General features: G+C 40.2%; 1 protein-coding gene across 5 annotated transcripts in view; it reads left to right on the forward strand.

Moving 5' to 3' along the window:
* SEMA6D (semaphorin 6D) overlaps positions 1 to 27,311 on the forward strand; it is a 237,279-nt gene that overhangs the window by 148,020 nt on the left and 61,948 nt on the right. For all 5 annotated transcript variants that reach the window (XM_082769260.1, XM_082769265.1, XM_082769261.1 and 2 more), the window contains one exon: positions 12,768 to 12,896. The gene's annotated coding sequence lies outside the window, so the exon portion shown is untranslated. The remainder of the gene's footprint in view (positions 1 to 12,767; positions 12,897 to 27,311) is intronic.

A 27,311-nucleotide genomic window follows, 5' to 3' on the forward strand; every position in this document is an offset into this window, starting at 1 on the left:
TTTTTTTTTTTTTTTTTTTTTTTTTTTTTTCTCACCTTGTTTTAAGTGCCTCTGTGCTGTGATTCTTCCGTACTGGGGACTTGAGTTTACCATGAGTCACTAGCTGATATAACTTTGCCTCACATCATTTCTTTTCTGGACTGTGAATCCAGAACATCCCCAAGGTTACATGTGAAGATTAAAAGCTTTCTCCCATCCTTGTATCTCAGAGCAGTCCTCATTGGAGTGTCTCTGCAAAACTAGTACTTGCAAAGAAGAGTTATTTTTCTTGGCAAAGTCAATAATGGCCAGTTGCTTTTTCCTCTTCCTCTTCCCCTTCCCCTTCCTCCTCCTCTTCCTCCTCCTCTTCCTCCTCCTCCTCCTCTTTCTCCTCCCCTTTCCTTTCCTCCCCTTTCCTCCCCTTTCCTCCCCTTTCCTCCCCTTTCCTCCCCTTTCCTCCCCTTTCCTCCCCTTTCCTCCCCTTTCCTCCCCTTTCCTCCCCTTTCCTCCCCTTTCCTCCCCTTTCCTCCCCTTTCCTCCCCTTTCCTCCCCTTTCCTCCCCTTTCCTCCCCTTTCCTCCCCTTTCCTCCCCTTTCCTTTCCTTTCCTTTCCTTTCCTTTCCTTTCCTTTCCTTTCCTTTCCTTTCCTTTCCTTTCCTTTCCTTTCCTTTCCTTTCCTTTCCTTTCCTTTCCTTTCCTCTTTTCTCCCTAAAGGAAATTAAATGTAAAAGATATGCTAGCACAACCTTAAAGCTTAGATTTAGACATGTTTTCCAGTGTTATGATTCCCACAACAATCGTAATTCAACGTCAATGCACATTCTACTGTAAAGCATAAAAATTAACATCACACTGTATACAGCAGAACATATTACCATAGCACTGTGTGAAATATCGTAGCAATTTGAAAACAGCATTAGGTTGTGTCTACACCAAGCTCTTGAATGAGTATATAACTTGAGCATTAATATTGAAGTTACTTGTTTTGGGCTTATGTTTACGGTTCCGGGTTATCAAGCTTTCATTCCTTACATTTCATTTGCAGCATGTGATTTTTGATTTTTTGTTTCTTAGGGACTGCTCAAGTGCTTAAAATCACATGCCAGCTTAAATACCAACCTGCTGAGACCACAGCCATTTCCACTCAGGGGTTGATGAACAGCTGCTTGTATCTTTTGAATCTTTCGCTTTTCAAGCAAAATTTCCTGTCCTTGGTGACTCTTTATTGTGTTTTAAATTAATGTTAATAAAGCTTGAGAAAAAAAAAATGTTTAATTGTTTTTGAGAATAAGGTGAAGCAAAAAGATAACTTTTCCCATTAGAAAAATTGCATGTGACTATTATTGAATAATTTAAAAGACACAGTGGTAGGGATGGGAAGCTGAAATTTGGCAGGAAGACAGGTGCTTGGGGAAAGAGGTGCCTTTACTTGTTCTGGTAAAAATGTATTTGCTTTGTTGAACACTTAGAAACCATTGACCACTCACTCTTGGTAGTCCTTTAGCAGCAGCTGTCTTTTTCTGCTGATGTTCCAACAGCAAATGGGCTACACAGGTAGGGAGCAATGAGTCAATGGCTATGGGAATGTACAACAAAGTTACGTACCAGAGGAAGCGAGTTGTGTGTCACTGCACCCACTTTTACTGCTACTTCAGCTCTCCCTTACACTCTTAGCCTACTGTGGCATCAGACCTTACACTGTGTGATTTTGCACTATGTAACTATGCTTAGTATGTTGCTCTTGTTAAAAGGTATAAAATATTGTAGTGTGAAAGCCTCTTGTGATTTAAGCCTCTACAGTCCTAACAGACTGAACTTGAAAGTGCACACAAAACAAAGACACCAGCTTCATGCCAACGAACATCGGTAAACTGTGAGGTCGCTCTGAACCACTGATATGGTTGCAAGCACTTTGTAGTCCAGTTAGTGCTTTTGTACTTGGTATATAAGATATTGAGTCCCAGGCTTCTAGAGCAGAGCTTATTATTGCAGCATGTGGAGCCAGCTGGTGCTCTGCTGGGAAGACTGCTGGTTTCTGTATCTTTTATTATCATAAAATACATACTGCAGCCAGAATCACCTCTGCCTGGACTAACTTCATTCATTTTTCTGGCCTCTTCCTCCTTGAAGTATGTGAATATCCTGGGGAATGTGCACACATGGCAGCGAAGAAGGCTGTACGTGTGAGTAGCACTGGGCCATCAGTCACACAGGCCGGTTCGGGTAGTGGCTGAGCCATGGGCCGGCAGTTGCATGGGTGCTGGGGAGGGTTTCCTCAGCTCCGCGACACACACCGACCTCTGGAGGCAGCACAAGGCTCTCAGCCCGGTGGCCTCAGGGACTCTGGGAATGTGCAGAGAGCACAGCATCTGTGAAACCTGCTGCCAGCTGGTTTGTGGCTGTAACCTTACATGGGCCTGGCTGAAAAGGCCAAAGATGAAGAAAGGAGCACAGGCACTCATACAGAGAATCTTATTGCTGTAGATTCAGTACAGTGAGAGCGTGAGGTGTGGGAGTTGTTGGGTCCCAGTGCAAGACAACACAAGCCCTTTCTGCTTGCAAATTAGCTTTCTCTGTAGCAATCTCCAGCAAACAAATAATTCGAATGTTTCTTTTTGTATTGTTTAGGAAATTGCAGCATTTATTATGAAAATGGTGAAATAAGGAATTAACAGTTTTCTGCTAGATTTCTCTGCAGAAAGGAGGAGGAACAGGCAGAGGGTTTCAGCAGTATTTCAGTCCCCCAGTGAACCTACAGACTGTAGAGTTCACAAACAGATGAACAAATAGTGCTTTTCCACAGTGGAATACAATGTTTCTGGAATTGCAATAACATATGAATTTAATATCTCCAAAAATAACATGTTTTCATTACTGGGTGGATATGAAAAATCTGGATTTTTCAGAAAGGGCTGAGAGCATGAAAGAATATAAAAGAACAGGCTCAGAAGGAAGTTTGTAGACCTGCAGACAGTTTCCTCTGGAGACACCTCAGAGCTCGTTCCTGACAATAGTTGTAAATATGATATTAAATTGATGCCAGTTTGAACCCTGTTGAGGCTGATAAAGATAAATAATTATTGTGATTTGGGTTGTTCACAGTCTTATCTGCAGCAGGCAACCCTTGGCCTCACGTGCCAAATGTGTGGCTAAAGAGCCAGGTGCTCTGAGGGCTCCCAGAGCTCCTTGCTGGGGAAGGGCGGCAGAAAGCTAAGGAGAAGCTTTCCAAGGAAGCTCTTGCTGTGGCACCTGTGTAGCAGAGACGGGAGGGCTCCAGATCCCACTCAGCTTTCCAGGGGACAAAATCAGAAGAGAGAATTAGAGTCAAGCAAAACAGATGTGAATACAGATGAGAATAGTTTACAGCTTTAAACTCATATTACTTTTTTTATACTATTCTGCAATCTCTTATCTCATCATTGACTGACAGAAAATCGTTCGGTCATGGCATGCCAGATGAGATTAGTAATCCAGTTCTGAAGTTGCTTGAGCAAGGACTTGCTACATCATCTAGGGAAAAATAACGTGCCATTTGTATTTTTATCATAGATCTTTGCACACTTCTGACTTTGAAATTATTGTTCCTCTCCCTGAATTAGTATGAAGAAATCATGACTAGTAATGTTGTACAAAACTACTGACCTACCAGACAGGCACTATTTTAAAAGCCCTGTGGACTTAAAACTGCATCTCCACAGTAGCTTGAGCGAAGCTGTAAACCAGCCTTTTGCCCATGTGTATCAGTGCTGTTACAAGGCAGAGTATTTGCAGGCATCTGCTATTCATGTACTTCTACAATATGGGCATAAAACTCAAATAATGCCTCTGTGTTGTGGGTTTAAGACTTTTCCTCAGAAGCTGTTTTGATACCACTTGTATTTTGAAGGGATTCCCTCTGAAAGTTGTTTTTTTTTCAGCATTTATACTGTAAGTGAATATTTATTCCGCGGTGCTCTGAAGTATGTTGGTATATACAGTTTTTTCTCATTTGTATTTCTTATTAATGTTGGAAGTGCAGTGAGTAGTGAGTGGGGCAGACTAGGAATCATTAGATTTAAGGAGTCTTCAATATTCAGATCCCTGAATAAACAGCTGCACTCTTCAGCAGATTATTATAATAATAAATACAGTTTTATGGAACATCTGTGCCCAAAGGCCTCTTCAAAAACACATTTAAAATGTTAGCATATTGCAATCTCTTCTGCTTCTTATCACATTGCTTTAGCTGAATTGGGAAAGAACTGCCCACAAAACAGGCCTGCCAAGATGTCAAGTAATGCGAGTTTACAGGGAAAATGGTAAGGTAAGAGAATAATGGGTGAAACATATTATGATAATAAAAAAAATCTTGTTTTTCTCATAAACAGCACTTTATCAATGTCAACTGTCCAACGATGTTGTTAATGCAGGCTTAGGTTTGCCCTGTGATGCCCTCACCTTGCTAAGACCAGGACAGCTGGCTGGAGGGACATCAGGGTGAGGGAACTGAGCTTTCCCTTCTACTTGGCATTTCTGAGACCGTCTGCCATATTGCAGTTAGTTTGGGGATGCAGGAGCCCAGTGGAAGGCTATTGAGGTGGTTGGGCTGGAGTAGTATGGGGGAGGTAGGTTTGTTTAACCTGGAGAAGAGAAGGCTCAGGGGGATATAATCAGTCTTTCACTGTCTAAAGAAGGGGGTTACAAAAAAGATGGAGACAGATTTGTAGGAGCTCACAGCAAAAGGACAAGAAGCTATCAACACAAGTTGCAGTAAGAGAAATATTAGCTGGAGGTAAGGAAATAACTTTTCACAGTGAGAGCACCGCAGCAGGGAACAGGCTGCCCAGAGAAGCTCTAGGACCTCCATGCTTGGGGGTTTTTACAATATGCAGGACAAATCCTGGAGAAGTATGATCCAATTTTGAAGTTAGACTTCCTTTGAATAAGCAAGAACTAGATGATCTGCAGAGGTCCTTCCTAGCCCAAATTTTTCTGTTTTCTGTGATTTAATTCAGCTGAGGTACAGACTGCCCTCAACTGTACGCCCTCTGACATTCCCTAAAGTAGCAGGAGTCTGCACAAATGGGTCAGTAAATGAACTGTCAAAAAGTACAGAAGGAACTGGTATGAACAACCACCACTGCATACGTTGTCTTGAATGCCTGCATTATCTGCACATGTTCCAGGGCTTTGCACAGCTAGCTGGCAGCTGTGTGAGCAGAATATGAAGAGTGAGGTATATGTGCCTTGAAGGAATACACCACAGGGTTGAGTCCATGGTGTCAGTAGAGGTGAACAGGATTTTCTTCACCCAACTAAGGGCGTGTTGGAGAATGGTTTCTCTTGGGCTTAGTGAAGGTAAAGGTGGAAGGCAGGGTGAGACTGATGAGTCCTTCTGCAAGTCCAGGACAATGTGAAGGGAGCAGGCTTGGCATCTGAGCGTAGGTAGTTCCTGTTTACTACCAGCAGCTGAGACCTTAGTTTTGGCTTGGTAAAGAGATGTTAGACTTTATTCTACAATTCTCATGGTGTCTGACTGTTGTGATGCAGTTTTAGATAACTGGAAACAGTTAAGAAATCTCATGAATTAAGAATTATAATTCTTTATTGTCTCATGTCCAAGATTTAAATTTAGAAGTACATGATACTCAGTGACAGCTTATGGCACACTGGTACAACTCACTCTGTTGTAATGATGATTAGGTGTAGTAAATACAGAAGGTATGGGAGGGTATTTCAAATCCATCAGACGTGGCTGACTTTATTAATAGTGCTGCTGTAGACGAAACTCTTACAGTTGTACCATGCTTCAGACTGTACTTGTGCAGCTTTCTTTTATGTATATAGGGAGGTAAATATTTGGTTTTATCTGAGATCTTGCTGCTGATAGCAAATTCTCAACTAATGGGTTTGAATCTCAGCTTATAAAAATATTTTATGGCAAAAATACTTTGGAATACTGCAACTTATCAAACTTTTTATAGCAACATTTAGTGACTTTTCATCGCTATTTTTGTGCTATACCCATGTTAACAATATAATCATAGCAAGCTTAACATCTTACCACTTAGAATAAACCACACCAACTATCATGCTAGAAACTGAGAATTAAAGAATGCATGTCATAAAGGGGGGTTTTCCAGAAATCAGTTTTAACTGACAGTAGAGGATGTCATCTGCTTTCAAACATCATGTCCAAAAATGAAGTATAACTTCAAAATATTTTGAAATTGTCATTCATAAAATAGAATATTCCTGAGAAGGAGTGAAAAGTGTGCCTATAATGCATGAAGCATTTGCATTTGTCAAGCTATACGGATATAAAGTAAACCCAAAAGGGGCTCTAAACCCAGTCATGGACCTTTTCCACTGCTGAATACATGCCCTAAGCTGCCATAACACTACTGTTGGACATGGCCGTACCCTAAGTGATTTATTGCGTGGTTTGTTCCATTAAGACCAGTTTGTGTCAGGAAAAATAAAGATAAATATACTATGATAGCGCATCTAGTTTACCAATATTTTTTATCAACTGAGTGATGTTGGTTTTAATCAAAATATACATGATTTGTGGAGTCTCTGGGATAAAAAAGGGTTGTTATAAGACCTTAAGGCTGGATGGTCCAGCCTCCATCGACTTACAGATCCCAGCTCATTGTAACACTATACCTTGTAATTTCACTTAAATAAATGTGTAAGGCTCTCATTCTGGTCTGGTAGCCTTTGACACTGGCATTGCACTAGGATAAATAGCTGTAGTAGTAGCCAGGGGCAGGGGGGTTATGAATTAGTCTCCCAGTATTTTTTGATGGACTGGAGCTATATAAGGCCATTAAATCAATTAGCTCAAAAGCCTCTAAATCACTGAAACATACTTTACTTTAGAACATAGCTATGTGAAACTATTGCTGATTTTTTTAGTGTTTCCTTAACTACTTCATCCAGCAACTCCCCAAGAAAGTAATCACAATATGATACACACAGGAAGGAGGTAAAACACTGTCTTCATAATCACACCAGAGAAGAGCTGAAGAGCTGAAACATCTAAAAGTATCACTCTATGAAAGCCTTTTTTTTTTTTTTTTTTTTTTTTTTTTTGCACAGCACTTTGCATGTGGCAGTCTGAGTTTTAGGAAGCAATGCACAGTACATTCAAGCATTCAGATGAAAGGAAACAGGGTCTGAGGATCTGTTGTCTCACTTACGAAATCAGCCACAGACACATAGATAAACTTTTGCTTAAAAACAAAGACATGCCTACTGCCTCATTAAGGGTAGCTAGTATAAGTGCTGCATTAACTGAGTAATGCACGGCAGAATGCAAAATGCAGTCTAATCAGAGTGGATTCCAATTTATGGAAGAGATGAGCCAGTGGCTTGAGGTTGCCCTCATCAAAGAATGCTGATATTGTCATTAAATCGTACTTATTCATCACTGACATTAAATTATAATCTGAACTGGGTTGTTTTCTCTGTTTTTGTGAAGGGAATCAGATATGGTTTGAATGTACTTACCAGTGTTAAAGGCACTTCTTTGCTGAAAACAGCTTATGAGCCTCTGATCATAAAAGGAAAAGCTCCAGGAACTAGTGAAGACTTCTACTTGAACTGCACAGTAAATGCACCATGTTGCAATTAACACAAGGTACATGTATGCATGCCCACGGTGTACATACATTAATGAATATGAATGAAGGGGAAAGTCTGTAAGCAGAATGCTGGAAAGGACCAGAAATGTAACACCCATCTCAGACTTCATTTTTGTCCTAGTGTAGTATTACCAGTCATCCAAATTTGTCAGCTCATAAATGGTTCCTGTAGCCACAGATATTGAGAGGACAGAAAACCTCCTAATGGGTCACGACAGGCTGTCAGTTTTCCAGTAGGAAAACGTGATTAATCTCTTTTTACATGGCACATTATGTTTGCATTAGCATGAGCTGTTAGGCAGGCTCTGTTGTTATTGCCCTCTTGAGCTATTAGTCAATGATCTATTTAGTGCATCTTAGATGCAGACTTTTACTGTTTGAGCTTTACCTTTCATTGAAAAGGTCATGAGTTCATTTCCCAGAGAGAATGACTTTTCAACCCACTTACCTGAAATACAGTGTTGCCATTTTTAGCTCCACTGCCATGTTCATTCCACTAGAGAGAAAAACATCTTGGAAAACCACTTAGAAATAAAACAAAGAGCTGACCTTATCATATTCTGCTTTGTAAGAGCTTACCTGGTATCTGTGTAAATGGTCCCCAATACCCACAGATATCGAGAGCACAGAATACCTCCTGATGGGTCACGACAGGCTGTCAGGTTTCCAGTAGGATGCTAATTGATTATACAGCTTTCCGGCTCACAATATGTTCATCCAGCGCGCAGAATTCTACCTTTCTGCGCTGAACACTTTTCAGCCTCACCATGCTAGTTTTTATGGTTTCAGAGTAAGAAAACAGAAGGAAGGGTATTTTAGAGGTTTTAAAGAGTACATATTATTTGAACCAAAATTACGTGTTTTTACAGTCAGCTGCTGTGAAACTAATTATAAGGAGTCTATAGCATTCAGTTCTGCTTCTTTAAACATGCAAAGAGCTCCCTCCTTGTCATTATTATGGTTCAGTGAATAGGAACAGGGGTAAGGAGGGAGTTTAGCTGTCGATTTTTGTGGGGCAGAAGCTTCACTATAGAACTCTCACTACTTGGGCTTGGATGAAAATTGTGTAAGACCATGACAGTAATTATTGTTATCTCTGCTACTTCAGCAATGTTTAAACCTGGGCTTCAGGTTCCCTAATTGCAAAATGGGGATGGTGATCTGTGCATCCCGCTGAGGAGGGTTAGGAAAGGTGGGTGACTTTTGCATAAGTGCCAGTGGTTACTCCTCAAGTGAGCAAGGTGAGCAGGATACTTAATTACTCAAGCTGAAATGGCAGGCTGTTGTATTCTCTGACTAGCTATTTCCTATTAGTGTGGCGCCAATGCTATCTCTTGCCATGTACAATCAAAAGATGCTGCAAATTAAATACAATCATCGTAACAGCCACAATTAACTGCATTCAATTTGCATACTTTTCTGAGAATTTCTTCTGGGGATTTTTATTTTCAGCAGCACCTAACTTTATCGTTAATTCCAGAAACCTGGCATAGACCAGAGTGCATGCAAAATGATTGCTGGTCTCTAATAGCGGAGCAGGCAATGGGAACTAAAGCCTCTCCCTGGCTGGGATCTCACATCACAGGTCTGCTCCCTCAGCCGACTCCTTGCATTTTTCAAGTGTTGGGTTTTCCAGTGTGAATTGGTTCAAACCAGAATGGGAATTACTGACCCAGCAATATTCTTTATTGGTAATGAATTGAGGAGCTTTGCATGCACTACAGAGAGAACTGGTACTGCAAAATATTCTGGTTTGCCTGCCTGGAGAAAGCCTTTCACAAAAAAAGGAACATGTGTAAAAATCTATCTCATGAACTACATATTTGTAGTGTTGACTGTCACATTTCTTATAGCACTGTGGCACCCACGTTTCCTCCATCAGGAGCTACAGAGACTGCCTTTGCACAGGGAGGCACGGAGAAGTGCTTCCCGGCAGCCCTCCTGGCGCAGGGCCCCTTGGTACCGAGCTGCACCAGCCCAGGCAGCTGCCTGGTGCATCTGCTTGCAGGCCAAGGGACGAGCAGCTTTTCCTAGAAGTTAAGGAGTTGCAGCTGGTTTCTTGATGGCTAACTACCAGAGTATATGAGCACAGCGTGAGTCCTGATTTGAAATAGAATAAACATATGTAGTATACCCCCACTTACAGACTAGATTGCTTAGTGACCATGTTTTTTGTGGATGTGGCTAAAGGAAAGTGAAAGCCCTGTGATAAACAAACAGTACAGAACAATAGTTAAACCTGAATAATAAGACCACATGGTGTCTATTTGAATCTGTATTACTAAGTGTTCTGAGCTTTGTCTTTTGCATCTGTTTATGTCAGGTCTGAGCTATTGCCTGAAGAAAACCTGATGTGACATGACACCTGGTAATGCACTCTGAAAGGGACCCTGATTTTTTGAACGTGTTACAGTTAGAGGTTATTAATTGTAATGCTTAGCTGCTATATTGTTTTGCTGCTAGTCACAATTGTAACAAAAGCACCCGAGATTTTATGGCTAGTGCAGTTCAGCTTTAAATTTATACGTTCTATAAATGCCATAACGTTATTTTAATCTGTAGATCAGGTTTGTCAAGGGCTATTCATTAAAATGGCTCCTGTGCCCAATATAAATCCTAGCAGCCCCAGTTTCGGTGGATAAGTGTTGATTTTAAAAGGACTCTTATGCCCTGAGCTCATCATACTCCTGACTGCCACAGAGCAGCCATACTATGGAAGATCAAGGGGGAAAAATATTTCAGTTAGAAATACAAAGCATAGCTAGTATAAGCACTGCAGAGAAGTTGAGGATGCCTCTTCCTTTGAAGTGTTCAAGGTCAGGTTGGATGGGGCCTTGGGCAACCTGATTTAGTGACAGATGTCCCTGCCCATGGCAGGGGCGTTGGACTTAGATGATATTTAAAGGCCCCTTCCAACCCAAACCATTCTACAATTTCTATGATTTTAGCAAAACATTTGTTCATGGCAAGCATTGAAACTTAGGAGGATTTTCAGTTCTGCCTCTCCCCAGAAGTTAGATAGCAGTGGGTTCTGGGGAAGCAGAAACAGGCACAACTGGTGGGCCAAGACCAGGCAGTTCTGGGCTATTGCATGAAACTCCTTGGGCTCCTCCACAAGAAACTGTGAGGCTGGGGATGTGCCATGGGCACCCTCACACTGGCTAGCTGCACCCCAGCTCCATTCTAAAAGGTCTAAGCAGAGCCTGAGCCCAGAGAAATGAGCTTTATTCTCTGGCTGGCAGCAGTGCCTCAGCATTGTGCTAGCAGTGGTATGAAGCCTCCAGACCAGAGCTGGCCTGAGCACAGCCAGTCCCAGCCCTGCAGAGGGGAATATTGGGAAACAAAGTTTGGTGTAACTTTCCTTCAGTTTCCCAAGTTGTACATGGCCTTAGTTAGTAGGGAAAAGTTGCACTCAGCCTGATTACTTCCTTCCTTACAAGGACAAAGAAGGTGTTCTGCAGTTGCTGATGAATGTTACTCTGGTCACAGCTGAATATAGTAGGACACTATTCATTTGAGAAGTGAAGCCAATCCTGTTATTTAGGACACGGACTGTTCATCACTCAGGCTCAAGGAAGATTTCCCAGACCTTAATTCCTCTCCCAGAGGTGCCAACACTTCCCACTTCCCTTCCCACTGCTTATCCAAGAGCAAGGAGCTCTCACCTGGTGGATGGCTTGGCTCTTTTTGTGGTCTGGATTCAAAGAATACCGCATCTGCTTTGCTTTAGAACTGCAAAGGCAAAGTTTAATCTAATAATATTATGAGCAGAGAATTTTAATTCTGCATTTTAGTTTTGATTTTTAAAATGAGAGACTTTTCAACCATTCAGACTAGAACTATCAAAGATACTAGAAAAACAAGGACATGGAGATAAAAAAAATAACCACAAAGGTGAGTCAGCCTTAAAACAGACAGTGCCTAAGAGAATTTTCCTCCTTCAATACAAGGTTAATTCTAAAATCTACAACTGAAAATTCAGAGGAAATACCACAAGAGTCAAGTTGTAAATAAGAATATTCTCTTCTATTTCAGGCACACATTGCTATTCTACCAGGAGACACAGCTAACATTCATTACCATTTATGAAAAACCCATCCCACCCCTCAAAAAAAAAAATAAAAAATTGCAAACAAATACATTGATCCATATGTATATTATGATAATCAGCAAGGTTTGGGAACTTTGGTCACTTTAATGATGTGATTGTATTTAACACACGAGACTGAGAGCTTTGTGTCGTCAGTAGCAAAACATGAAATACTATATGAATTAGGAAAAATCCAATAACAAACAGCAGGATGCTCTGTGCATACACATCACTGTTGTGGTTATGAGCAAATACAAAACTGTACATGATTAACCACGATTTATTCTTACCATAAACTTAGCAGATGGATGCAGAAGACATACTATAATTGCATACACATTTCCTCCCAGAGCTCAGAACCAATAAAATTCGGTAATTTCTTATAACTTAAGACACATTCCTTACTGTTTTTAAATAAATAATAAGGTTTTAACAGGCTTGTATAGTTTTTCTTTTTCAGTTTTTGAAATAAACTGTCTTGTGAATGTTGATATGCAATGAACTAGAAACAATATTAACTACAGGGACACTGGTATTGTTTATTGGGAAAGATACTCTGGACTAAATTTATCAACCCATTTTTTATTATATGAAGTCTCAGCTGTCTTAACACTTTCTGGTTTATATAGTATTCAGAGTTTTGACTTTAAATGTTTTTGTTGTTGTTGTTGTTTTTTGCATCACATTTTGCCATCTCCAGAAAGGATATTTTCGGTTGCACAAAGTGTCTTTAGATAAAGACAAAACAAATATCCAAGCCAAATATCCAGCCTCCAGAGCTCAGAAAGTGGTTACGAATTTTGGGAGTAATTAAAACTACAGAAACATCAATTGTCTCAATGATATATTAAACTAAACATTTCTATACAGAGTCCGAAACTGTAATAAGAATATATCTAAATATTCAGTTAATTGCATCAAAATAGCGCATCCATCTGTGAGCTTTGTTCTAAGCTTGCTGAGTTGAAAATATGGAATGTAATCTGCAAACCAAGCTAGTTACTAAGTAGCTGAGGAAAACGTATATAAAGAAGTTGTGCGCTAAGTTTCCTCTTGCGGTTCTCACTGCAGCCCTAACGAAGCAATTCCAGGACAGTCTCAACAAAACCAACCTCTACGGTGTGTCATTGCTTGAACTTGACCCTCTTCCCTCTGCTGCCCGCCATTCAATTTCCCCGCAGATTTTGTCCCCTCGTTAAGGTAAGCGCTCTTGAATATTCATTGCCTTGAGCCAGTGTAGCCGAGAAACTTTCCTTGTTGCTCTCTGCCTTGCTGTGCCAGAAGGGCTCTTCTTCGGGAGTGAGCCTTCTGGGGTCCGCAAATTGCTTTTGTTGTTTGTGTTTGGGAGCTGGGAATGCAAACAAATAAAACAGAACGTAGTTGCTGAATACTCAGATCTTTAGCTGGAGAAGGCCAGTTTTTTGTCTTTGGTTTTCCAGTCTTTTTTTTCTAATCCTTTTATAAAACCGTAAGCTGCTAACCTCTGTAGCTGCATCACATGGCAGCTGCTGGAAGGGGGATAGAGCAGGTTGCCTCTGCAGATCATTGTAATGTTATATTTTAATTATAGGTTGCAGTGCACTTCAGACACTCCAGCAGGACTGCCTAATTAACAAGGTTGTTCAGCTTTCACATAGTATCAATCAACTAGTTGCTGGAAATGTCTTGATCTCATTTTCTAAGATTAAAGTATAAACGAAGGACACTTTGCTCCATTGTTACTAAACTAAGGCAGTACCATCTGGTTTGCAAATGTGATATTAGAGTCTCTGGAATTGTCTGAGGCCCCAACTCAGCAAAGCAGTAAGCACAAGCTTACCTTTGAATATGTAAGTGGAGCCATTTGTTTCAAGGGAATCACATGCTTAAGGTTGAATGTATGCTTGAGCATTTTATTTTAATCAGAATTTCATAGGCTCATTTTGAAATACAAAACCGAACTTTTCAAAATAGACAATAAGGAGCTAGCCTATTTGTAACATTGGGGAAATCATAGCTTAAACAGTAGCTGAAATAAATTGAATATCCCCAATAGCATGTATTATACAAAGCTCAGTAATACTGCCTGATAAGATAATGCCATTTTAATTCAAGAATCTTCCACAGTGCTGTATATTTAGATTCAAACTGTTAAATAAAAGTAATTGCAAGATATACAAAGAAAAAACGAGTGAAAGAAAATGGTTATAATTAGAAAACATTTTTATCCAGAATTTGATAATCAAACATTTACTTTTAATATCTATTTGAAAAAGTAAAGCTGTGTTTAGGATTGGTACTATACTAATATTTGAGTGATGTTTCAAGGAGGTTCAGACTAGGTTTGAACTGAACTAGAAAACTTTTTTCTCGCTTCTCCCTTTCCCATTTGCTAGTCTTTGGAATGCAGTTTCTGGGAAAATTCTTACTTGTGAAACAAAAAAATAGATTATTTCCCCCAGGTTTACCACTAGCCCCAGGAGGCTAGTGGTCCTGAGGATACATGGTCCTGAGGATACATGGTGGTGTGGGAAATCAGTTCGTGATGCTCAGTTGCTGTAATGGGGAGTTAGCATGTGCCTGCCCGTCTGTTGGTATGGGTCTACCTCTGCGCTGCAGCTTGCTGAGTCAATGCCTCGCCTGCTCTGCCCCAGCCACTGCTCCTTACCATGTGGGCCCAGAGAGGAGTTGCAGAGGGAGTGGCAAGAGTAGCAGCCTCCTGTAGGGCCCCTCTTTCTTCCCACTGCAAAGTATGGCATGGATAGCACATGCAGTGGAGACAGATGGCGCTTGCTTTCTCTGCAGTGCCATCACTTGGCACTTGCAGAGGAGAATGTGATGGCTGCATGAATGCAAAACTGTGGATTTAAATACTAGAAACTCAGTCACCCCTCTGAAAAGAGCAGGAGCAAGACCTTTTCCCTGCTAACATACCACTTCAGTTCTGTTGTGATGGCATATGTGAGTTTAAGTGGTGCTCAGGGACAGATTTTACTCATAAAATCATAAATGGATTTCATTAAACCTATGTGGTCTCTAATATATCAGACATAGTTGAGCCTTAGAACTTTTTAAAAAATAAAAAAAAAGGAGAAGAAGAAGAAGAAGAAAAAGAAGAGAAAAAGATTTTTTCCCCTCTTCCCCAAATATGAATCATTGATATTTATAAATAAGCACTGAAAAATAAGCAAAATTAGTGTATGAGCAGCATAAAACCAAGGTAGTGACCTTGCTGGGAAACAAAAGAAGTTAATATATTTATATTGGTGTGCATTCAAATCAGGAATAACATTTTTAAACCTAATTAGAGAAATACATAATCCTCCCTCTTTGGAGCCCTCAAGAAAAGCCAGCACAAGTGTCCATGACCACAGAAGGCTGAGTATTCAGTGAAGCAGAATAAAATACTGTCTTTACTAGTTTTGGTAGTTTTGAAAATAAAAGTTTCAGCATCCTTTTACCTTGAAACACACTCCTTTTCCTTTAAGTTGTATTCATCACTGATGTGTTGTAAGCTTAAATCAAAGGACAAATCCATGTAGTTTCCTCATTCTTTGTCCTTGTTCTTTGAAGAAGCTCTTACAGGCATAGTGTATGCTTCCATCTTACATTGGACTTAAAAAAATTAGTTATTACTATGGTTTTGAAAGGATAGGTTTTTTCTTATAAATGCTGGTATTTTATTAACATTCTGCAAATGAATATCAGAGCAAGAGCTGACAGTTGTAATGTGCTGAATATCTAGTAACTATATAGGTTAAAAAAACCTTTAGTGTTTTTATAGTGTGGTTATCTTGAAAAACCATGTAGCGGTAAAGCTTTGTGGATTAATTCCTTTGAATCAGCAAAACCGCTTCAGATTAACAGTTCTTTTAGCTGGTGGCATGTTTTTTTATTCTATATAATAACAAACATGATTAGCACAGAAGTACTATGCTCTCCGTAACCTGTTTGTAATTGGGAGAATCTGCAGTATGTATTCTACAGTCCAGCTCACATTGAAGATTGAAATGTAATTACAGTACAGGCAATCTCATCTCTAGTAATTACAGTTGTCGCCATCGATCCAATTAACCAGGATAACTAACTCTGCTGAGCCAGAGTTGACAAAGCTTTCTGGCTAAACCCAGATTGCTGTAAGAGTTTTGTTGAGTTTTTGAGACTTTTTGATTGCCAAAACACCAGTGCTTGAAAAAGTAGATAACAAATATTGTGAAATATGGCTTAGGAAACCAAAAGCAAAACCTGCTTTTACTTCTTGCTCAGGACTGAAACTTTTAGCTGCGACTTACACAGCAAACAGCAAAAATGCAAAACAACCCTGACATAAATGAAAAGGATGTAGAAAGGGACAGGCCTGCTTCGTGATGTATGGGTCAGGGATACACTTGGTTCTCCCATGGATGAAGTAGTACAGAGCAAGAGGCAGTCAGTGTCTGCCCAAGGCCATGTCTGCAGTGTCCAGCAAGGGTGGCACAGGGAGCCCCAGGCCTGCCAGACCTGTAGCACTGGGTTGGCACACAGGTGTGTTTTACAGTAAAGGTCTTCTATGGTTCCACCGCAATGCTGTGCCAGCATAGCTGTGCAACTTCCTCCATGGTAGTGGGCACTCCCAGTTTAGGACAAGATAGTGAAATTTCATGCAACTAGGTAGCACTTCTTCACAGCTGTCCCTGGTGAGTTCACTGGGACCACCTGACATATAAAGTACTCTTCTGTGGGTTTGAAGTGTTCACAGACTAGTTTTTAGATAAGAGAAGACTTCCAGATTCTTTATATGTCAGGCACTTTTCCAAACCCAAGCTGAACTGCTAAAATATGATGTAACTAGGCTGCCTGACTTTTTGTAAAAACAAGTCATGGAGATGAAAGTGGGCCAGAGCATTTGTTCCTTGCTTCTTTCAGAAGACTCCACAGTATTGCTATAGTAGGCGTAAGGCTTCAGTGTTGGCCAACCTTCAGGGCTTTTTAGGAAAAAAGTACCAGTTTCAAAGGGGGGGGGGGGGGGGGGGGAGGGAGGGGGAAGGGGTGTCTGTTTTCAGAATTTTTCTTCAGTTCTAAGAGTATAACTTGACAGACTGTTTTGAACAAAATAGTAATTTATTGCCTTTCTCAGAGGTTTGTCTAGATCTTTCTTGACCTTAGCAACACTCCAAAATATACGAAATGGCCGTTATGCCCATGTTAGCAATGACAGTGACAACTGTAAGCATGAAGCTGGAAAGTTCCAAAATAGTTCACCATCAGGCTTAATGCATATCACACAGAATCACACACAGAATTTCTAGGTTGGAAGAGACCTCAAGATCATCGAGTCCAACCTCTGACCTAACGCTAGCAGTCCCCACTAAACCATAGCCCTAAGCTCTACATCTAAACGTCTTTTGAAGACTTCCAGGGATGGTGACTCCACCACTTCCCTGGGCAGCCTGTTCCAATGCCTCACAACCCTTTCAGTAAAGAAGTTCTTCCTAACATCTAACCTAAAACTCCCCTGGCTCAACTTAAGCCCATTCCCCCTCGTCCTGTCACCAGGCATGTGGGAGAACAAACCAACCCCCACCTCGCTACAGCCTCTCTTGAGGTACCTATAGAGAGCGATAAGGTCGCCCCTGAGCCTCCTCTTCTCCAGGCTGAACAAGCCCAGCTCCCTCAGCCGCTCCTCGTAGGACTTGTTCTCCAGGCCCCTCACCAGCTTCGTCGCCCTTCTCTGCACCCGCTCAAGCACCTCGATGTCCTTCTTGTAGCGAGGGGCCCAAAACTGAACACAGTACTCGAGGTGCGGCCTCACCAGAGCTGAGTACAGGGGGACGATCACCTCCCTAGCCCTGCTGGTCACACTGTTCCTGATACAAGCCAGGATGCCGTTGGCCTTCTTGGCCACCTGAGCACACTGCTGGCTCATATTCAGCTGACTATCCACCATCACTCCCAGGTCCTTCTCTGCCTGGCAGCTCTCCAACCATTCCTCTCCCAGCCTATAGCTCTGCTTGGGGTTATTGCGCCCCAGGTGCAGGACCCAACACTTAGCCTTGTTGAACTTCATGCAGTTGACCTCAGCCCATCGGTGCAGCCTATCCAGATCCTCCTGCAGAGCTTTCCTACCCTCAAGCAGATCGACACACACACCTAACTTGGTATCATCTGCAAACTTACTGAGGGTGCACTCGATGCCCTCGTCCAGATCATCGATGAAGATATTAAAGAGGACCGGCCCCAGCACTGAGCCCTGGGGGACGCCACTAGTGACTGGCCTCCAACTGGACTTGACTCCATTTACCACGACTCTTTGGGCCCGGCTATCCAGCCAGTTTCTAACCCAACGAAGCGTGCGCCAGTCCAAGCCAAGAGCAGCCAGTTTCTTGAGGAGAATGCTGTGTGAGACGGTATCAAAAGCCTTGCTGAAGTCAAGGTAGACCACATCCACAGCCTTTCCCTCATCCACCCAGCGCGTCAAAAAACTATTAGAAATAAAAATATTAGAAAACTTCTTTCTAAAATGTCACCAAAAGAAACCAAATCTTACTAAAATCATCTTAATTGCATCCCAGACCATAGCCATAGCAGGTCAAAATGTACTATAGGTAGGCAGTTCTAATTGATGCTTTGAGGATTTCTTTTTGCACCACACTGGCCACGGAGAAATTCCCCTCTCCAAGAACAGACAAAGATATGAATTTATTCAGTATGCTGTAAGAGAGAATGAATCTACACAAACAAAATCCATGGCATCTTTCATTCCTCAGTAAAGCAATAGATAGGTCCTTATGTGCAGTACTTTGCTTTTAGTTGTATTTATAGCCCCGTTGAAGAAAAAAAGTCTATTGGATGTACTCACTACGGGACCATATATACTCAAGCATGTGAGTGGGATATAAAATTATCCACTAGGTGCAGTGACTGCCTGGGCACTATACGCATTCCTCTCTGTGTAATGTTAAAAAGTGAAATATAGAAAAACAGAATCACGAAGCCATGTCCCATCAATAATACAAGGTATTGTAAAAGGGCCATAAATTGGAAGGACATCTAGTTGGTTTGGGCTTTGGCTTGGTTTTGTTTTGTTTCTTCAGTGAATGTGTTTGTCCAGGAAATACCTTGCAGTGAATCAGTGTTCTGGTTGTAGTAGTTTTTTAAGAAATGTTTTCTAGCTTTTTTCTGAGCAGCAAAACTAGCAGCCAGACTCAATGAGTTTGTGTTTTAACATCCACTCAAGTTTTTTTGTCTTCTACATTTGCATATAGAACACTTCTAATACAAAGGACATCTTAGAGGAGTGTTTACTATAAACTATATAACTATAAACTGTGTAGTCTTTTCTGTCCCTGCTCAACCCTTCACTGTATTGCTGCAGCATCAGTCACCGGGTCTTCAAGTCTTTAGGGAACACTGGTTATTCTTTCTGGAGGAGAAGGATGGCAGCTGCTAATGCATAGGAGCTAGTTCTTCTCCCATGGAAGTCCATGAGAAAACTCCCAATGAGTTTAGTGGGAGCAGTAATTGAAACGTATTTGGCACTATGGAAAATCCTTTTCCAAACAGAAAGAAAAAAAAAACAAACAGATCCATAAACTTGGTCATTTTCTCAAATGTCTGTACACAGCACAGTGATAGACTAGGTCTAAAAAACACATATGAAGGAGCTGAACCTGAGCTAATGTTGCACTTTAACCACTGTCTCCCAGAGACTGCCAGAGCAGGTCCTCTCAAGCTCCCTTTTTTCATCTGTTTTATGTTCCCTTTGTTTTACATTGTCTAATCCTTCTCAGTGATATCTTTTTCTCATGATTGATCATTTACATATGTACCTGCATCTTAGACTTTTTTGGGTACTTTCACCATTTTACATAATAGGAGGGGAGCACAGCTAGTTAGCACGTTAAACTGCCTCTGCAATACCGTGCTCCACTGTGCATCTGAATGACACATTTTCTGGCTGTACAACTTAGTATGCATGTTTTCTTAATATTCAGAATAAGATCTGTAAACATCTTAATAAATTTTTGGGGAAAAAAATCCTATTCCAATATTCCTTTGTTCAGGTTTTCATTAAAGAAAATTCTCGACTTTCCTTTCTCTCAAATTGTAAATCCATAACCTCTGTGAAAAAAATACTCTCTTTCCCTGTTCTGCACAGCTCATTAGCACTTCCCTCCATACACTTATTTCTGGTGCCATTTATTTCTTCTGATATCATATTATGCAAATGTAATACACAGCCTTGCTGTATAAATAAGAAGCCTTCCTTAGCACTTACGTCTTTTTTCAATCTCTACAAAGCACATTTCACAAGCCCAGTTGCTCTAAAACAATTCCACGAATTGGATAAAGGATAAAAACTGTGTGAGAAGAAAATCCCCAAACAGTTAATCTTAAAGGTCACAGACTAAAGTAGTTGAACTGCATAAAATGGGACCCTGTATCCTGAAGGCTAGCCAGGAACACCTTATGTGAGGAGAAGTGAAAATCTTTGCATGTCTAATGGCAGATTTATGGCTAGACACAAGCTCCGAGGAAGACTGGTTGTTTTTTGTAATCCTAAACAACACAGTTGTTTTGTTAATTGGAAAGACCTTTTAATAAAACTGAATGGTGGGTACTTTTCAAATAACCCAATTCAACAACTAAATCCTTGCTTGAGAGCTGAAGCAACAATGCTGCTTTTCCCAATAGTATTCATATTTGGAAACAATTGTTTGGTTTTATACTTCTACCAGGATGTGTGTCCTGGTTTCAGTTAGAACAGAATTAATTTTCTTCCTAGTAGCTGGTGGAATGCTGTGTTTTGGCTTAGGATGAGAAGAAAGCTGATAACACCCCGATGTTTTAATTGTTGCAGAGCAGTGCTTATACCAAGCCAAGGACATCTCAGCCTTTCGCTCTGTCCTGCCAACAGGCAGGCTGGGGGTGCAGTAAGAGCTGGGAGGGGACAGACCCAGGACAGGTGACCCAAACTAGCCAAAGGGGTATTCCATACCATCTGACGTCATGCTAAACAATATATAGGGGTGGCTAGCCGGGGGAGGGGGGCCAGACTGCTCGGGGTTAGGCTGGGCATCGGGCATTCTGCCCGTCTCTAGCTTGGAAAAAATATATTTAAATGCCAGTCGCAGCTAACACAAAACATTTTTGACCTGAGACAAAGAAATCTATTCTATAAGAGGGCTATTTACCTGCTTTTTAACACCACCATGCTCCCCAAATAGATCTGTCAGTTTCAAAATGCAACTGGAACAAAAAGTCAAAAATATTTTGGAACAAAAAGTCAAAATATTTCACCTAGAAGATGTCAATGAATAACATTTATACTTTTCTGGTTCTACTTTTTTTGGCCAAACTATTTTCTAACATGATCTGACTTTCTGAATAGTTTAATTCCCTCTGAAACTGCATGTCTGCACATTCTAGGTACCCTGAAAACACTGTCGACCTCCTCCAGTCATCATGCAGGTACTGCTAAGATTTGCAATAACTTCACCCTCACTCCACAAAAGCACCCCTTTAAGTCGTACTTCAGCAGCGTGCCCTAACGTGAAGCATGGGACAGGCTCACCCAGGCTGCCCGCACGTTTGTTTGTCTGCAGCCACGCAGGGTCAGACCCAGGTTAGGAGCTCGTGCTTTCATAATGCATGTGACAGCTTGCTTATGACTCTAAACCTGTTATCTCAAGCCAAAGTTTTGTTTTCACTCATATCTACATGTCTAGGACCTTATCCTGGAAATTCTTGCTCATACCAGTAAATTTCATTGCCACGAGATTCCCTTTGAAGGCAAGACGCCTGTTTCCAATATGCCCAGGAGCACGTGCAGACAGGACCGGGCCTACAGTCGATACACAAACACTTGTGCAGTCAAACACCCCATTTGTATATGTTAATCTTTTACAACATTAAGGAGGTTGTGCTAGAAAAGCTCATTTTCCCTGAAGATTGTCAGCCTTAATAAGAACTAAGAAACTAGAACAAAGTCATCATGAATTCTAATGTATTTGAACATATGGCCCTAGGACCTGTTATTACCATATCAGTCAGATAAAGGAGTGGGAGAGTGGTTGCAACAGCACAGAAGGAAAAAATGTTAACACTGCAGAATGACTCTATTAATTTTAAAGAAATATTCAGTCCATGAATTTAGTTTCCAATTTTAAGTCTTGCTTGCGGATAATATAAACTTCTTACAATTCTCATTTAAATAGTATTTTTGTCATCATTAGTGAAGCATTCCTTTTCTCTTTAAAACTGTGTTGTGGTTGGATTTATTTTATTTTATTTTTTTTTCTGTAAATCTACCTCTAGAGTGAATAAGGGCATTTTGTTATAGGAGTACTGGTTGTTTACTGGTTGTTCATGATTGATTAACAGGGTAAGTAAAATAATCCCTAGCAGAGAGAAGTGAAATCAGGTCAAAGTCCATTTCCAAGGAAAATCCATCGAGAAACCTAATCAGTTCATTTAGTCTCTGTCCTTCAGCTCTCAAATGTATATCAGCACAAGCAAATGTACAGTCCCCAGATCTCCAAAGAGCAATCAACTGATGCTTCCAGTTGCATGTGTATGTGTGAGAGAGAGGGAAATGTATGAAACCATTTAATTAATGTATCTGGAGCAAGAACTGGACCTGGGATTGCTACGGACTTAATGCAAGGTTTAATCAGGCTTACCAGTAACCTGGAACTCCAAACTATCTTAGACAAGTGTGACTTTTGCTGTTAATTCATTGTAGACATTATGGTATTCACAGAATTTTTTGAGGAAGCAGAAAAGGCTTTGTAAATGGATTTGGTGTTTTTATACAATTTGCAGTCAGCATGGATGCCTGGCAGCAGGTTAGTGAGTCAGGATAAGAGGTCTGGTTGGGTTTCATGAATGCAGATGGTGCAAAGCTGGGATGGATGGTAGTGTCTTGTGATGAACTACTACCACCATGTTCCAAAGCATATTGCACCATCTGGATTGTGATCATTTGAAAATGTATTGGTTTATGTGTCATTAAAACATTTCTAAAGCTTTTCTTGAGGTTTATACCAATCTTTCTGCTAACTTTACAGCTGAGCAAATATTGAAACATTTGGTGAATCATTTTTAATAATTGCATTAGCTTCCATCAGCTTTTTTTTTTTAAATAAAAAAAAGGATTTTGCTTCAACAATGTTCAAGTGTTTTGTTTCCTTCCACAAATATCTACATAAATTAGCTTGCTCAGGTAGAATTTCTCTTGTATAGAGGCTTTTCTCTTGTATAGATGGCTCACAAAGTCTGTACAATGTTTTACCATGTTTATCTTTGAAACAAAGCTGAAATAACATCTAAATGCAGCTTTTAAGAAATGTAGAGGCTTTGAGATGGTTTTCTACTCCCAGCTGTACTTCATCCAGCTTGTTGTCTAAGTGAAATTCAGGTAGAGCAGAGCAAAGAGTATATTATTCCCTGATTCAGTGGTAAAATTGAAAAACTTGAGGTAAACATTTTGACCAATGACAGTCTCTTTACATAAAGGATGCCGTAGCAAAGCAGGAGTACTTAAGGGGCCTGTACCTATTTGGGAAGGGTGCATTTTGAGTATCAATATTATTCCTGCAATAAAACATGTCTAGTGAGAAGACAATTACTGCGTTGTACAGCCAAGATCAGACAGCAAGTTGTGTGTTTTTAGTTGGTACCCTATTACGGCTGCTTTTGTAGCTTCTATAAAAGAAAGGAGAAGATGAGGCAGCAGCCTGGCAAGAGCTGAACTTGTCCTCACTTTAGAGCTGCTCATCCAACAGCTGCAGTGAAAAGGAGGGGTGATGTTGGAGCCTGGTCCTGGATTTGCCAAGCTTGCTGGGGATTGGTGTCTGGCATCACCCTGACTTTTCCAGGGTAGCCATATTTGTCATTAGAAAACACAATATTTGCACTAAGATATACTTGCCTAGCCAGTCCTAGCTTTTTCAGTAGGATTTTCAGTCCTGTTTTTTTTGTCAGTAGGATTTAGATTTATGTAGTAAGGAATGTGATTGTAGACTGGGGAGGGAAAATGTTATTTTCTACTATACCAAGCATTAAACTGAACAGCCAAGCACTTTTTTTTCCTAAGATTTAGTCCAATATGATTCACAAAAGGCTGAAAGCTGGCTCTAGGAAAAACCTTAAGGCTAAAAGTCTGTCTTCTTGGTTGTCACACAATTTTGCAGTTATGTCTTTGCACAATGGTCATTCTCTTTGTTGGGCTTATTTTCATTTGGTGGCTGCTTTTGCAATATATGCTTGTGCCTTCATAATGTCTTAAGAAAAATTTCTCATTACTCTGCAAAAAGGCAGGCAGAAACTTATGTGGAATGCTGAATATGAACAAGTTTAATACTAATAGCAATTCTCACCTAGTCAACAGAAAGGGGTGGAAGCCTGTGTCTCCATCAGAATTTATTAACATCACAAGACTTGAATATCCCAAAGATAGCCCAGAGAAGTTGTGTATGCCCTATCCCTGGAGGTGTTCAAGACCAGGTTGGATGAGACCCCAGACAACCTGGTCTGGTGGCGACATCACTGCCCATGGCAGGGGGTGTGGAACTAGATGATTTTTAAGGCCCCTTCCAACCCAAGCCCTTCTATGATACTATGATTGTGTGATCTGCTAAAAACTCACCACATACAAACAGCATTATTTGCTGAAAAGCTTTGCCAAAAGATTTTGAATTATGAATGAAGCAAAACAATTTGTAAACTGTTCACTGACAGATCACAAACAGAATGAGAGGTTAAATTTGTGTGCTATAATTTCAGTATAATTTGTTTACTTAGCTCTAGCCAGTTTATAGGTTGCACTGGAAATCTGCCAGGTCTTGGTGGGGCTGAGGCTCCCTAATTCAAGAAGAAACCTTGTTACTGCTTGTGTTAAGAGGTTCTCAGTACTTCTTAGGATAGAAAGTCAAATGACATGAAAGTAGATCTTGATATACTCAGCACTGAATTTCAATACTACTTGTGGGCAATTGGGTCAAAACATCAAGTCACTGGACTTGCGCCGCCAATACTGCCTGTAAGGCAGACTGAAGGGGTAGTATCATATGTCAAACACTTATGTCCAGGAAAGAACAGTGTTACCCACACAGAAGTCACATAAGCAAGAGCCTAATAATGAGAAATGGACTGGGATGTCTGAACAACAGTTCCCTAGAATACTATTACAGGGCCACATGACTCAAGAAAAATGTGCATGCAAACTGTTGAGAAACTTCTCTTTATGCCTTTGAATCATGCCCAGTTTCTACAAATGCAGGAGAACAGATTGCTGATAATACAGCAGGGGGCAGCAATGGAAAATGACCCTTGGAGATTCCATGCTTAGTGTATTTTGCAAACAGTAAACATGTACAGGGTAAATAAAACATAAAAAGACTAGACCAGAACCAACCCTAAATAGATCCTCTAGGAGTAATCCTACAAAAGCAGAACATTCAGGCAGTGGCATAACTTGGAAAATGTCAGCGTAAATATCACCCTTTTCTCCTTATTCTCAGCCTTAAGCAAATCTCCTGCTACAGTGATTTATTTATTTATTTATTTATTTACTACAGCTATCACGAAGAGGGGTGCCACAAATCAAGTTGCCTCTAGGGCACTTGGAATCCTGGCGGTTTGGTATCATGCTACTGCATGAGAAATGCCATGTGGAAAAGACTGTTCATTTTACATTGTCTAAACAAGAGAAATGAAGAGAGCATAATCATAGCAAGGAGAAACAGAAACTTGATATTTAACCTCCTTGCACAGTAATAATTGCAGAGGGTGTTGACACAGATGACCAACTGATGCAACCTCTGCAGCTCTATTTTTTTCAGCGGCCACCTGTGAGGAACTACCCTGGTGTTGTTGCCATGTCCTTAAGAAAACATTAGTTTTAGTGAGACAGTGCTCCTTGGTTAATTAAAAGAAATTAAGTTTATTCTAACAATAAGATACATTCAAGTTTCAAAAACACTCCTGTGTCTAAAACCCATTTTAGGGTTAAACAATTTTCCGTGAGTCAGCTAAGAGCAATCTGGTACAATCAGAGCTCTGGATAATGGCTGTATTTCAGACATACATTATGTGCACTTTAAGCAGATAAGTGTTAGAAAACTAAGTTGAAATAGCCTTCTTGTGAACTGTGCTAATACAGAATGGGAAGGATGGTCTAACTGAAACTTGAACAAAGGGGAGAAAGAGATCATTGGAAAGACTTCATTCTGAAATGGTAAGTGTGCGTGAGGGACACAGGAAGACAGAATTATTACTATGTCCAAGCACTTCATGCCCTGCAGAAGCAAAGAGTGTAATTTGGATCCATTTTCATTTACCAATTATGCCTTTTGAAGTGATGGAGTTTGGCAAGGATGTTTATGACTTGTTTAACAATTACTAAATGAGACTTTCCATTAAAAAAAATATCAAGCTGACTCTGAAATGGACTCACCTTTCTCTCAGACATGACTGATGTTTGATTGTATTAGCTTAAATGATGTCTTGAGACTAGCATAGCCCACAGAGAATTGTCATTTGTAGTACTTAACATTTATTCAGTGAACAAAGATTACACTGATCTAACAAACAGTAAGCAAAGAAAAAAAAAAAAAAAAAAGATCCTGGGTGATTATAAAGATAAGTGTACCAGTATTTGATTTGGAGAGCTCTGACTTGTCTGCTCTGATATGCATTAGAGAGATTTATACTTTCTCCCTAAATGTTCTTTTAGAGATACTTACTGTACCTACAGCAGGCTTTGTTGAAACTGCAATCCCAAGGATACATGTACTGTGATTTTAAATCAATAAGATAACTCCAGTGTTTCATTCTAAAGATGAAACTTTATGAATTTTAAGTAAATTCTAAGTAAAATGCACTCATGCTGCAAATATTGCATAAATTGTTCCCCAATTTTATCTTAATTGGATGGCTACTTGTTAGCATCACTATTCCCTAGCACATTTGTATCATAACCATATGAATGGCAGAGGCAAATGATGCTTGTTAGAAATATACATTGATATTTTTTATCTCCTGTAGCTAATTTAGGTAATCTTAAAATATATGCCTCGCCTTCAAATGTGACAGCTGTTGCATTTTATTTCATTTTAAGAGCTTCAACCTATATTAGATTAGTCAGTCTTTCATGTTATCGGGAAGCTTTCTCTATTTCAGGCTGCTAAAACAAGGAGTATTTTGTATTTAGCATATTAAAGTCAGCTTATTAAAAACTCAAACACAGTCTCATCTTTACAATATAAAACATGTGAATCATTTATACATTTTTTGCTGTCAAATGATGTTTGACAATAATCATATGATAATGAAATGTATAATTAATAATAAAAATGCCAACATCTGTTAGCTTGTTATTACAGACTGATTCTAAGAGTACTATTTGGAATATGTCATCATTAACTTAATTTATATTAAAATCCCTTAAATACAATCTGTTTTCATTAGTTGCTGATTTAGGTAGGTACAAGACATACAGAGGAGGTTCTATTTTTGCCCTTTTTTATTAACCACATTTTAAAAAAACACCTCTAAAACTGTTAAATTAGTGTACATGTCCTACTGATAGGTAAATCCAGTTAGATGAATATGTTGGACTCAACTGTGATTGCCTCAGCCACTGCCTGAGCTAGT

This window comes from Aythya marila, assembly GCF_965140915.1.
Source record: "Aythya marila genome assembly, chromosome: 11".
Lineage (NCBI taxonomy): Eukaryota > Metazoa > Chordata > Aves > Anseriformes > Anatidae > Aythya > Aythya marila.